Source organism: Vipera ursinii, assembly GCF_947247035.1.
Source record: "Vipera ursinii genome assembly, chromosome: 4".
NCBI lineage: Eukaryota > Metazoa > Chordata > Lepidosauria > Squamata > Viperidae > Vipera > Vipera ursinii.
Window position 1 is genome coordinate 119,829,332 of NC_139514.1, and position 12,661 is coordinate 119,841,992.

Consider the following 12,661-nt stretch of genomic DNA (forward strand, 5'->3'; position numbering starts at 1 on the left):
TTAGGGCTCCCCGATGCACGGATTCACAGGCTAACTTGTGTCTTTGACTACCTCCGATAGGTTTGCCCCTGTTAGAAACTTCCCTTTGGCCTTGGCTAGTAAAAGGGAGGCAGACCCCAGGAAGCCCCTTTCCCTGCAGAGGTGCACAAAGGCCGTCTGAAGCTGCCCCAGCAGCCTCCTTCTAAACAAGAACCCGGTGTCTTGACTTGGCATTCAGCTTCGTTGGCAGCTCTCTCTGTCTGTCTTTCTCATATTCCAGAACTATTTCTGTATGAGAAACCTTCTGTTTTTGGTCCAACTGACAGCAAGAGCGATTAGTTCATTTAGCACGGCTTTTAATCCTTGGTAGGATTATCATCATGGAATAAATATCTAACAGAATCCCTTTCCTATTTTCTCCATTCTCCATCTACTCCCATGTAAGTGAATTATAAAAGCAAAATAAAGTCAGTTGCCAGAAAAAAATGGAGGTCACCTACTTCAGTTGCTGGCCAGGATAAAATTCGGTGAGGATAATTATCACCATATTCCTCAGATGAAAAATCTCTAGAAATTACTGTAAATTGGGAAGAGTGTGTCCCCTTTTGCAACTCACTGATTTAAAAAAAAACTTGTTTTTTTTAAAATATATGTAAGTTTGTCCAATGTGTTTTGTTATTTATTAACTTTAGGCTGGATTGAAAATAAAGATATTTTTTTTAGCACAGGCTGGCATTTTTGTAGACAACTGCCCTGCTCTATAAAGCGAAATGAAGTTTCTTCCATTTCTGTGCAGCACAGGCAGCCCTCGGGTTACGACCACAACTGAGCCAAAAAAATTAGTTGCTAAGTAAGACAGTCGTTAGGTGAATTTTGCCCCATTTTACAACCTTTCTTGTCGCATTTGTTAAATGAGTCACGCAGTTGTGAAGTTAGCCACATGGTTGTTAAGTGAATCCGAGCTCCCGATTGACTTTGCTCGTCAGAAGGTTGCAAAGGGGGATCAGGTGACACCCACCCCCAGGGATGCTGCGACCGTCATAAATACGAGCCAGAGGCCGAGCGTCTGAATTTTGATGAAGCTGCCAAGGTCGTAACTGTAAAAAAAGGTCCTAAGTCACTTTTTTCAGCACCGTTGAAACTTTGAACGGTCACGAAATGAACTGTCATAAGTCGTGGACTCTACCTGTGCTATCTTTCTTTAGTGACTACAAGTGGCACAGAATAATCATAATTATCCTGGTTTAGTTATACTTTGGTTTGATTCATTTAAATAGACCACATTACCAATGGCTTGCTTATTCAAGAGGAAGGCAATGGATCGTCCCGGGGCCTCCGGGGAAGCCTTCCTGCCACTGGCAGCCCCCGGGGGTCTCTAGCCAGGCAGCCAAGAGCTGCTCCCCCGCCAGGCTCCTGCCCCCCTCCCCGGGCCCTTCAACCCGCAGCTCAGGCTGCCTCCTGTAAGGGGACGCCTCTTGCCTCGGCTTTGAACGGCTCCCGTTCTGCAAGGACGCATTTACTGCATTTCCTCTCCGCAGCCTCGTTATGACTGGTGAGTCTGATGGCAGCATTGGGTGGCCTTTGCACCCCTCCTGAAAGGCTGTCCGTTTGTGGGTGGCGGTCAAGGCCTGAAGACTTTGCCTGCTCGGTTTGGGCCTTGCTGATTTTTCCAGTTATGCAGAATGTTAGTACCACATGACGTGAACACAAGCGGTCCTGGATTCTTTTTTTTTTTCTTTTTTAACTGCCAGCCGGTCATCTGGTCAGTGTAACGGACAAAGGCTCCAGTGCCAGCTGACCTGGGGCACCGAGAGAACGACAGCATTATCAGCACAAAGAAGGCTCAAAACTGGACGGAAGCTGCTTGGAGCTGGCCATAGTAGCTTTGTGCCAACAGCGATGGAACATTTCCACCCCTTCTCTTACTTCAGAGAGAGAATGGAATATCTGAACCTCCGTTGGACCCATTTTCTGTGATTTATTGCAATCTAATAGCTGATACAAATAGCCAACATATGAACCGGTTGTTATGAATATTTAGTGAAATTTTACCACTTGGAGTTCACACTTTCCATGCGTCTGACAATCCCTACATTTTACTATATCTACAGCTCGTGGCATACCAGCATGAGTAAGCTGCGGTGAACGCTGGCAGCGTGCAGTGCATGGAGTTCAGAAAAGATGTTGCCTATTTTAATCACAATCTCTGGTGGAAGCGTTAGCAGCCTCTTGCAGAAGCTCTCCAGAGACCCCTGAAGTCCCGGCTGAGAAAGGCGCCTTCAGGACAGTGTTTTCCAACCTCAGCAACTTTCAGGCCGACTCCCTCTTGAAGTCCACCCATCTCTAAGTTGCTGAGATCCAGAAGCACCGCTTTAGAGTCTGTCTGTCTGCAGAGAAGTTTTTATTTCTCGTACGAAGAGATCAATAATCACCTGGGATCTCCTGGGACATCAAGATCCTTTAAGAAAGATTCACAGAAAGTGAAACAGATTTCAAGAAGGGTGATGACGGCAGAGGATCAGAGAGAAAGAAGAAATGAGGATGCTTTGCCTTGGTAAGAGAAGACGGAGGGATAGGATGGGGGCGACTGGGACAACTGGATCCCTACAGACAAAGGCCAAAAATGGTCCCCATTAACCCAGAGGGAGGAAAAAGAATAATGGAACGAAACGAATATTGAGAAAAGCTCCTGAGTAATAAGGGCCATTTAACAGTAGCACCAAGTCCCTAGGAAAAAGGTGGCCTCCCTTTCATTCCAAGCAGAGATTGGAGAGTCTTTTGCTGTGGGTGATGGACTTTGGGTTCCTAAAGGGGACTTCGGCTCAATGGCCAGAATATTGGGATCCTCCTGGCTCCAGGATCTGAGCTCATCAGTCCAAAGTCCAAAGTGGCAACTGGGCTTTCTCGATTCCTTTGAAGACTTTTCGCTTCCCATCCAAGGAGCGTCTTCTTGGACGACGCCTAAGCCCAGCTGGGTGGGTGCCGCGCATGAGCCTGGCCAGGGCCTGTTGCTGAAAAGACATCACAATAATCCTCCTGCAGGCTGGCTTCTCGGCTTCCTTCTTCTCTTCCAACTTCCTTTTTCTTCTTACATTTGCACATTTCCCACTGCTCTGCTCTTCAGCCCCTCCCCCCCAAAATCATTGCAATACTGCCCATTTGTCTCCTAATGGCTTATTTGATCAAGATTACATTATTTTTATTTTCTCTTAAATAAAGCCATGTTTTTGTAATCCATTTTATGGTCCATTTCCCCACAAATTAGAGTTCTTTTTGATATAAAGTAATAGTCGAAAAATCTTTAACTACATCATCCTAATAAAAATAATCCAATAAACATTTCCTAATAATACAAGAAATAAACTAAACTCGATATCCAAAATGTGGATGCATCATTAATGTAGCAATAAATCAGGATCTTGGAGAACTGGGTTGGGTAAGGAGGAAAGTCCTCAGGTGCCAGAGGAGAAGGTCATTCCTGACTTGGCAGCTGGCTTCCTCCTCTTGATGAGAAGGGTATGAATATTGCTTAATTTTAACAAAACAGAACAACAGAGTTGGAAGGGACCTCGGAGGTCTTCCAGTCCAATCCCCTACTCAGGCAGGAAACCATATGCCATTTCAGCCAAGTGGCTGTCCAGTCTGTTCTTAAAAGTCTTCCGTATTGGAGCACCCACAATTTCTGAAGGCAAGCCCCTCCACTGATTAATTGTTCTCACTGTCAGAAAATTTCTCCTTAGTTCTAGGTTGCTTCTCTCCTTGATTAGTTTCCATCTGTTGCTTCTTGTCCTGCCTTCAGGCTCTTTGGAGAATAGGTTGACCCCCCCCCCCTTCTTTGGGGCAGTCCCTGAGATATTGGAAGACTGCTATCCTGTCGTCCCCAGTCCTTCTTTTCTCTAGACTAGACATACCCAATTCCTGCAACTGTTCTTCATATCTTTTAGCCTCCAGTCCCCTGATCATCTTTGTTGCTCTTCTCTGCACTCTTTCTAGAATCTCAATATCTTTTTTTATATTGTGGGGACCATTTTCTTTCTGTGTGCATGTATCTGTAGCACTAATGTCTCCCATTAATTGCTCTTAAGGTTAGGAAGAGTGCGATTTCTAGATCTTAACTGAGTTGTCTTTGTAACACTGAAATTCATACCTAAATTTATTTGACAAACATTAGTTGACCCAGGATTACGGCCTTGTCGTGGCGAAGGGGCTTGCGTAATTCAATGAAGCTATGAGCTATGCCGTGCAGGGCCACCCAAGACGGAAAGGTCATAGCCGAGAGTTCTGACAAAACGTGATCCACTGGAGAAGGAAAAGGCAACCCACTCCAGTATCTTTGCCATGAAAACCCTATGGACAGTACCAAAAGGCAAAATGATATGACGCTGGAAGATGAGCCCCTCAGGTCGGAAGGCGTCCAATATGCTACTGGGGAAGAGCAGAGGGCTAGTACTAGTAGCGCCAGAAAGAATGAAGCGACTGGGCCAAAGCTGAAAGGACGCTCAGCTGTGGATGTGTCTGGTGGTGAAAGGAAAGTCCGATGCTGTGAAGATTTTTTCTCCATAGGAACCTGGAATGTAAGATCCATGAATCAAGGAAAGCTGGACGTGGTCAAACAAGAGATGACAAGACTGAACATCGACATCTTGGGTATCAGCGAACTAAAATGGACAGGAATGGGTGAATTTAATTCAGATGACCATCAGGTATACTACTGCGGGCAAGAATCCCTCAGAAGAAATGGAGTAGCCTTCATAGTCAATAAAAGAGTAGGAAAAGCAATACTGGGATACAATCCTCAAAATGACACAATGATCTCAGTTCGAATCCAAGGCAAACCATTCAATATCACAGTAGTCCAAGTCTATGCCCCAACCACCAGTGCTGAAGAGGATGAAATTGACCGGTTCTATGAAGCCCTACAGCACCTTATAGAACTAACACCAAAAAATGATGTCCTTATCATCATGGGGGATTGGAATGCTAAAGTAGGAAGCCAAAAGATAACTGGAATAACAGGCAAGTTTGGCCTTGGAGTACAAAATGAAGCAGGGCACAGGCTGATAGAATTTTGTCAAGAGAATACGATGGTCATAGCAAACACTCTTTTCCAACAACCCAAGAGACGGCTCTACACATGGACATCACCAGACGGTCAACACAGAAATCAGATTGACTATATGCTCTGCAGCCAAAGATGGAGAAGCTCCATACAGTCAGTAAAAACAAGACCAGGAGCTGACTGTGGCTCAGACCATGATCTTCTCCTTGCAAAGTTTAGGCTTAAACTGAAGAAAGTAGGGAAAAGCACTAGGCCACTCAGGTATGAATTAAATCATATCCCTGTTGAATATACAGTAGAGGTGACAAATAGATTTAAGGAATTAGATCTGATAGACAGAGTGCCTGAAGAACTATGGACAGAGGTTCGCGACATTGTGCAACAGGTAGCAACCAAAACCATCCCAAAGAAAAAGAAATGCAAGAAAGCAAAATGGCTGTCTGAGGAAGCTTTGCAAATAGCTGAGGAAAGGAGGGAAGCGAAAGGCAAGGGAGAAAAACATAGATATGCCCAATTGAATGCAGAATTCCAGAGAATAGCTAGAAGAGATAAGAATGCCTTCTTAAATGAACAGTGCAAAGAAATAGAAGAAAACAATAGAATAGGGAGGACCAGAGATCTTTTCAAGAAAATTGGAGAGATGAAGGGAACGTTTAATGCAAAAATGGGCATGATAAAGGACCAAAATGGCAGGGACCTAACAGAGGCAGAAGAGATTAAGAAGAGGTGGCAAAATTACACAGAAGAACTATACAAGAATGAGCTTAACGTCCCAGATAATCACAATGAGGTGGTCACTGACCTCGAGCCAGACATCCTAGAATGTGAAGTGAAGTGGGCCTTAGAAAAGCTGAGCAACAACAAAGCTAGTGGAGGTGACAGTATTCCAGCTGAGCTGTTCAAAATCTTAAAAGACAGTGCAGTAAAAGTGCTACACTCAATCTGCCAGCAAATTTGGAAAACTCAACAGTGGCCACAGGATTGGAAAAGATCAGTTTACATCCCAATTCCAAAGAAGGGCAGTGCCAAAGAATGTTCAAACTATCGCACCATTGCACTCATTTCTCATGCTAGTAAAGTCATGCTTAAAATCCTACAAGCTAGACTTCAGCAGTATGTGGATCGAGAAATACCAGAAGTACAGGCAGGATTTCGAAGAGGCAGAGGAACTAGAGATCAAATTGCCAACATACGCTGGATCATGGAGAAAGCTAGGGAGTTCCAGAAAAACATCTACTTCTGCTTCAATGACTATGCTAAAGCCTTTCATTGTGTGGATCATAACAAACTGTGGCAAGTTCTTAAAGAGATGGGAGTACCAGACCATCTTATTTGTCTCTTGAAAAACTTATATGCGGGTCAAGAAGCAACAGTGAGAACTGGACATGGAACCACTGATTGGTTCAAAATTGGGAAAGGAGTCCGGCAAGGCTGTATACTTTCGCCCTGCCTATTTAACTTATATGCAGAGCACATCATGAGAAAGGCAGGGCTAGATGATTCAAAAGTTGGAATTAAGATTGCCGGAAGAAATATCAACAACCTAAGATACGCAGATGATACCACTCTAATGGCAGAAAGTGAAGAAGAACTAAAGAGCCTCTTGTTGCGGGTGAAGCAGGAGAGTGCAAAACTTGGGTTGAAACTTAACATTAAGAAAACCAAGATCATGGCATCTGGCCCTCTCAATTCCTGGCAAATAGATGGGGAGGAAATGGAGGTAGTGACAGATTTTATTTTCCTGGGCTCCAAGATCACTGCATATGGGGACTGTAGCCAAGAAATTAAAAGACGCTTGCTCCTCGGAAGGAAAGCCATGGCAAATCTAGACAGCACACTAAAAAGCAGAGACATCACCCTGTCAACAAAAGTGCGTATAGTCAAGGCTATGGTCTTCCCAGTTGCAATGTATGGCAGTGAAAGTTGGACCATAAGAAAGGCTGAGCGCCAAAGAATTGAGGCCTTTGAACTATGGTGCTGGAGAAGACTCCTGCGAGTCCCTTGGACTGCAAGGCGATCAAACCGGTCAGTCCTAGAGGAGATCAATCCTGACTGCTCTTTAGAAGGCCAGATCCTGAAGCTAAAACTCAAATACTTTGGCCACCTAATGAGAAGGAAGGACTCACTGGAGAAGAGCCTAATGCTGGGAAAGATTGAGGGCAATAGAAGAAGGGGACGACAGAGAATGAGGTGGCTGGATGGAGTCACTGAAGCAGTAGGCGTGAGCTTAAATGGACTCTAGAAGATGGTAGAGGACAGGAAGGCCTGGAGGAATGTTGTCCATAGGGTCGCGATGGGTCGGACACGACTTCACAGCTAACAACAACAACAACATATGCTCTGCAGCCAAAGATGGAAAAGCTCTATACAGTCAGTAAAAACAAGACCAGGAGCTGACTGTGGCTCAGACCATGAGCTTCTCCTTGCAAAGTTTAAGCTTAAACTGAAGAAAGTAGGAAAAAGCACTAGGCCACTCAGGTATGAATTAAATCATATCCCTGTTGAATATACAGTAGAGGTGACAAATAGATTTAAGGAATTAGATCTGATAGACAGAGTGCCTGAAGAACTATGGACAGAGGTTCACAACATTGTACAACAGGTAGCAACTAAAATCATCTCAAAGAAAAAGAAATGCAAGAAAGCAAAATGGCTGTCTGAGGAAGCTTTGCAAATAGCTGAGGAAAGGAGGGAAGCGAAAGGCAAGGGAGAAAAAGAAAGATACGCCCAATTGAATGCAGAATTCCAGAGAATAGCTAGAAGAGATAAGAATGCCTTCTTAAATGAACAGTGCAAAGAAATAGAAGAAAACAATAGAATAGGGAGGACCAGAGATCTTTTCAAGAAAATTGGAGAGATGAAGGGAACGTTTAATGCAAAAATGGGCATGATAAAGGACCAAAATGGCAGGGACCTAACAGAGGCAGAAGAGATTAAGAAGAGGTGGCAAAATTACACAGAAGAACTATACAAGAATGAGCTTAACGTCCCAGATAATCACAATGAGTTGGTCACTGACCTCGAGCCAGACATCCTAGAATGTGAAGTGAAGTGGGCCTTAGAAAAGCTGAGCAACAACAAAGCTAGTGGAGGTGACAGTATTCCAGCTGAGCTATTCAAAATCTTAAAAGACAGTGCAGTAAAAGTGCTACACTCAATTTGCCAGCAAATTTGGAAAACTCAACAGTGGCCACAGGATTGGAAAAGATCAGTTTACATTCCAATTCCAAAGAAAGGCAGTGCCAAAGAATGTTCAAACTATCGCACCATTGCACTCATTTCGCATGCTAGTAAAGTCATGCTTATAATCCTACAAGCTAGACTTCAGCAGTATGTGGATCGAGAACTACCAGAAGTACAGGCAGGATTTCGAAGAGGCAGAGGAACTAGAGATCAAATTGCCAACATACGCTGGATCATGGAGAAAGCTAGGGAGTTCCAGAAAAACATCTACTTCTGCTTCATTGACTATGCTAAAGCCTTTCATTGTGTGGATCATAACAAACTGTGGCAAGTTCTTAAAGAGATGGGAGTACCAGACCATCTTATTTGTCTCTTGAGAAACCTATATGCGGGTCAAGAAGCAACAGTGAGAACTGGACATGGAACCACTGATTGGTTCAAAATTGGGAAAGGAGTCCGGCAAGGCTGTATACTGTCGCCCTGCCTATTTAACTTATATGCAGAGCACATCATGAGAAAGGCAGGGCTAGATGAATCAAAAGTTGGAATTAAGATTGCCGGAAGAAATATCAACAACCTAAGATACGCAGATGATACCACTCTAATGGCAGAAAGTGAAGAAGAACTAAAGAGCCTCTTGTTGCGGGTGAAGAAGGAGAGTGCAAAACTTGGGTTGAAACTTAACATTAAGAAAACCAAGATCATGGCATCTGGCCCTCTCAATTCCTGGCAAATAGATGGGGAAGAAATGGAGGTAGTGACAGATTTTATTTTCCTGGGCTCCAAGATCACTGCAGATGGGGACTGTAGCCAAGAAATTAAAAGACGCTTGCTCCTGGGGAGGAAAGCCATGGCAAATCTAGACAGCACACTAAAAAGCAGAGACATCACCCTGTCAACAAAAGTGTGTATAGTCAAGGCTATGGTCTTCCCAGTTGCAATGTATGGCAGTGAAAGTTGGACCATAAGAAAGGCTGAGCACCAAAGAATTGAGGCCTTTGAACTGTGGTGCTGGAGAAGACTCCTGCGAGTCCCTTGGACTGCAAGGCGATCAAACCGGTCAGTCCTAGAGGAGATCAATCCTGACTGCTCTTTAGAAGGCCAGATCCTGAAGCTAAAACTCAAATACTTTGGCCACCTAATGAGAAGGAAGGACTCACTGGAGAAGAGCCTAATGCTGGGAAAGATTGAGGGCAATAGAAGAAGGGGACGACAGAGAATGAGGTGGCTGGATGGAGTCACTGAAGCAGTAGGCATGAGCTTAAATGGACTCTAGAAGATGGTAGAGGACAGGAAGGCCTGGAGGAAGGTTGTCCATAGGGTCGCGATGGGTCGGACATGACTTCGCAGCTAACAACAACAACATGCCAAAAAAGTAGTCAGATAGTTTAATTCCATTTTGTTCGCATTTCATAAAAGTTAAATGTACTCAGTATGATTGCTCTTCAATTATTTTTCAAATAATTCCTCCTTCTGTCTTCATAGGTATTATAATTTGATAACTATATTTGGAGGTGGCCTGGTTGGCAAGTCTTCTCTCGATTCGTAAGTAATTTCCACTGATCCTCTTGTAAGGGTGTTTTGGAGGGCAGCCCTGGAGATTGAGTCCTTCCAGATTTGCTCCGGTGTAAATACTATTGATTTAGTCTTTTTTGTCTATAGCAAATGTGCAGAGCTTAGGCATGTTTACTCAGAAAAGATCTCTCTCTATTTGATCAGATGTACTCTCAAGTGAAGTTGAATAGGATTGAATCCTTATTTTTTTCTTCTTTTTTACCCAATTCACCACCACCACCAGTAACAATCAGGTGAGATGGGTTTGTTGAGAGGGAATAATTGGCCCAAAGTGGAATCCATAGTTGAGGAGGGTCTTGAGACTGTCTTTCAGCCTAGCTGCAATGCCTTCTCCTCCATATTAAAGAAGATATATTAATATTTGTCTTACCATTTGAAGAAAATAATGGTGTTTGGGAGTTTACAATAAATTAATCTTCCACTACTAAGGCTTCCTCACTATCATTGTGACTTAGATTTCTTCTGCTAAGTAAGGACTTATGTGCATTCCTACATCTTCCCAAAGTTTTATATCTAAATATATAGATGTAATAATATCCAAATAAAGGCTACTTGGAGATGTGAAAAGGCTCATCTCTAACTCAGTAAGGGAGCAAATATTTTGTCTGCCTGATGCCTTTCTTCCCAAGGGACCGAGGGTGCCAAAAGCAAAGAAGGACCAGAATGTAACTGCCGGTGGCATTTTAAACAGATGTGTTTTGTCTGAAACTGGGAAAATGGTTTGGCCACTGTCCTCCCAGGAGAGCCTGCAAGGTAGGCCCCAGTCCAGACTACGCTTGTTCTGAAAGTTAGCAGCAGCTAAGACACTAACCAAGAGCGGGGGGGCACTTTTATTTCAGTGGTTTCGTTCTGTTATGGTGATGCTCAATACCATTGACTTACTCCAGTTACTCTCTCTGACCTTTCAGCATCTGTTGGCTGAGATTAAAAAGAAAGTCATCCTCCCTACTTCAACATGTAACCAAGGGATGTTGTGGGCTGGTGCTTGCAGTTCTTCCTCCTCCTCCTCCTCCTCCTCCTCCTCCTCCTCCTCCTCCTCCTCCTCCTTGTGGCTCAAGGCCCAGAGGCTTTTTCTGGGGGAGTGGGAGGGAGGGAGGGAGACGCGAGGAAGCGCCACTGCCGCCCTGGCCCGGCTGTGTTGGGAGCGGGGCTGCTGGGGTTCCACTCCTTCCCTTCCCTTCCCTTCCCGCTGCCACCCCGGAGCCCTCCAAGACCGCCTTGGGCGCGTTGTAATTTGGGGACTTCTTCCATCCGTCATTAAAGCCCGGGTTGTTAAGGCAGAGGGTCATAAAGAATGAAACATAGGATCGATTCCTTCATTAAACTGATGATCCGTATATGAAGCCAATTAACATTATGAGTCTGGTGAACATCAAGTGTGAAAAAAGGTTAGAGAAAAAGAACAGTCACCTTGGTCTTCGGAGAAAGAAAGAACGTCTTTCTGTGATAAATTATAAGCGAGTCCAAGCGGGACAAATCTGCAAATTTGACTAATTGGAAAGTATATTTTACTGCGCACGGATCAAGATAAAATATAAACTCTTCGTTACTAGTTCTGGCGGTCAACGACGCTGCTAAATAATAGGGAAATAAAAGCGATGAAAGCTCCGAATTAACAGCCATCCTAAACCATCTGCGTCTCCGCCGCTGCGCCAAACTCGACTGGCCGGAGACCGGGTCAGCGAGCGGGAGAAGCGGCCGGTCTCAGAATGAGGCGTGGGGACTTGGGGGGGGGGGCGGCTTAGCTTGCGACTTCTGGCACCAGAGCGCCCCCTCCCTCGGGAAGTCTCTCAATCGTCCCCACCGCAACGGCGCTCCCGGACTTCGGGGTGGGCCACTTTGTAGCGCCCAAGGTCCATTCTCCTGCCCTTTCCCACGCGTGCCCCGTCTTCTACCGGTACCAACAAAGGCCAGGCGTTTCCGTCGTTTCCCCCCAACGCTCGCGCCTCCTCTCCCCCCCAGCGCTGGGGTCACTATTAGCCCGATAGCCCAGGCGGGGAGCGGCTCCGTCCACCTTCCCGGTGTGGACCGTCCACGGGGGATGCGGCTGTCCAGGGCTCCGAAATGCCCCCTCCCCCTTCTCCCCCCCCGAATGGACTGGGCCAAGCGGCCTGTGCGGAGAGCGGGGCTGCGGATGCCCGGACCGGGGCTGGTGGAAGGAGCCCCCGCTCTCCACGCCCCCCACCCCGCCCGGATTGTTACAGCTTAGCAGACGCGGCGGGGGCCGCCCGAAAGGCGCTTGAGCGGCGACGGGTCCAGCGGAAGCTTCCTCCGGAGCAGTTTCGTCCCACAACTCCTCGAGCGAGGAAGGGTCCCAAAGGCAGCGCGCGAGGGCCGGGACCCCCAAGCCGAGCGCCGGGGCGGCGCCCCAGAGGCAGCAACGCGCCAGGTTGGCTCCGGATGCCGCTGTCCGTGGTGCTGAATCCGCTGAACGGCAGCCTCGCCTAGCGGCGGGCCGCGGAGGGCGGAAGCGGGTCGGCGAAGCGGCCGAGGAGGCAAGCGAGGCTTTTGCTCGCCTCCCTCTTGAAGGGGGCCCGCCCGAAGAGCCCCCCCCAGTCCTCCCCGGCCAGAGAAGGGAAGGGAGCTTCTCTCCCCGGCGGGGACGCCCGTCCCGGCAGGCGCTGGGGAGAAGGAGCCGCGCGGCCGCGACTCGCCGGCAAGCCCTCCGCAGCCCCGGGCTATGCCGAGCCAAACGGGATCCGCTCTGACCACCCCGCCCCCCTCTTAATTCTGGCCGTCGCCATCCCGAGAAGTCAGTTCAACCTAAACCACCTGCTACTTGTCGGGCTGGCGAGTCAAGAGCAAAATCGCTTTTCCCGTTCAGTTTTTGCAGGAAACCGCGAGGAGAGAAACCCGCATCCAGGA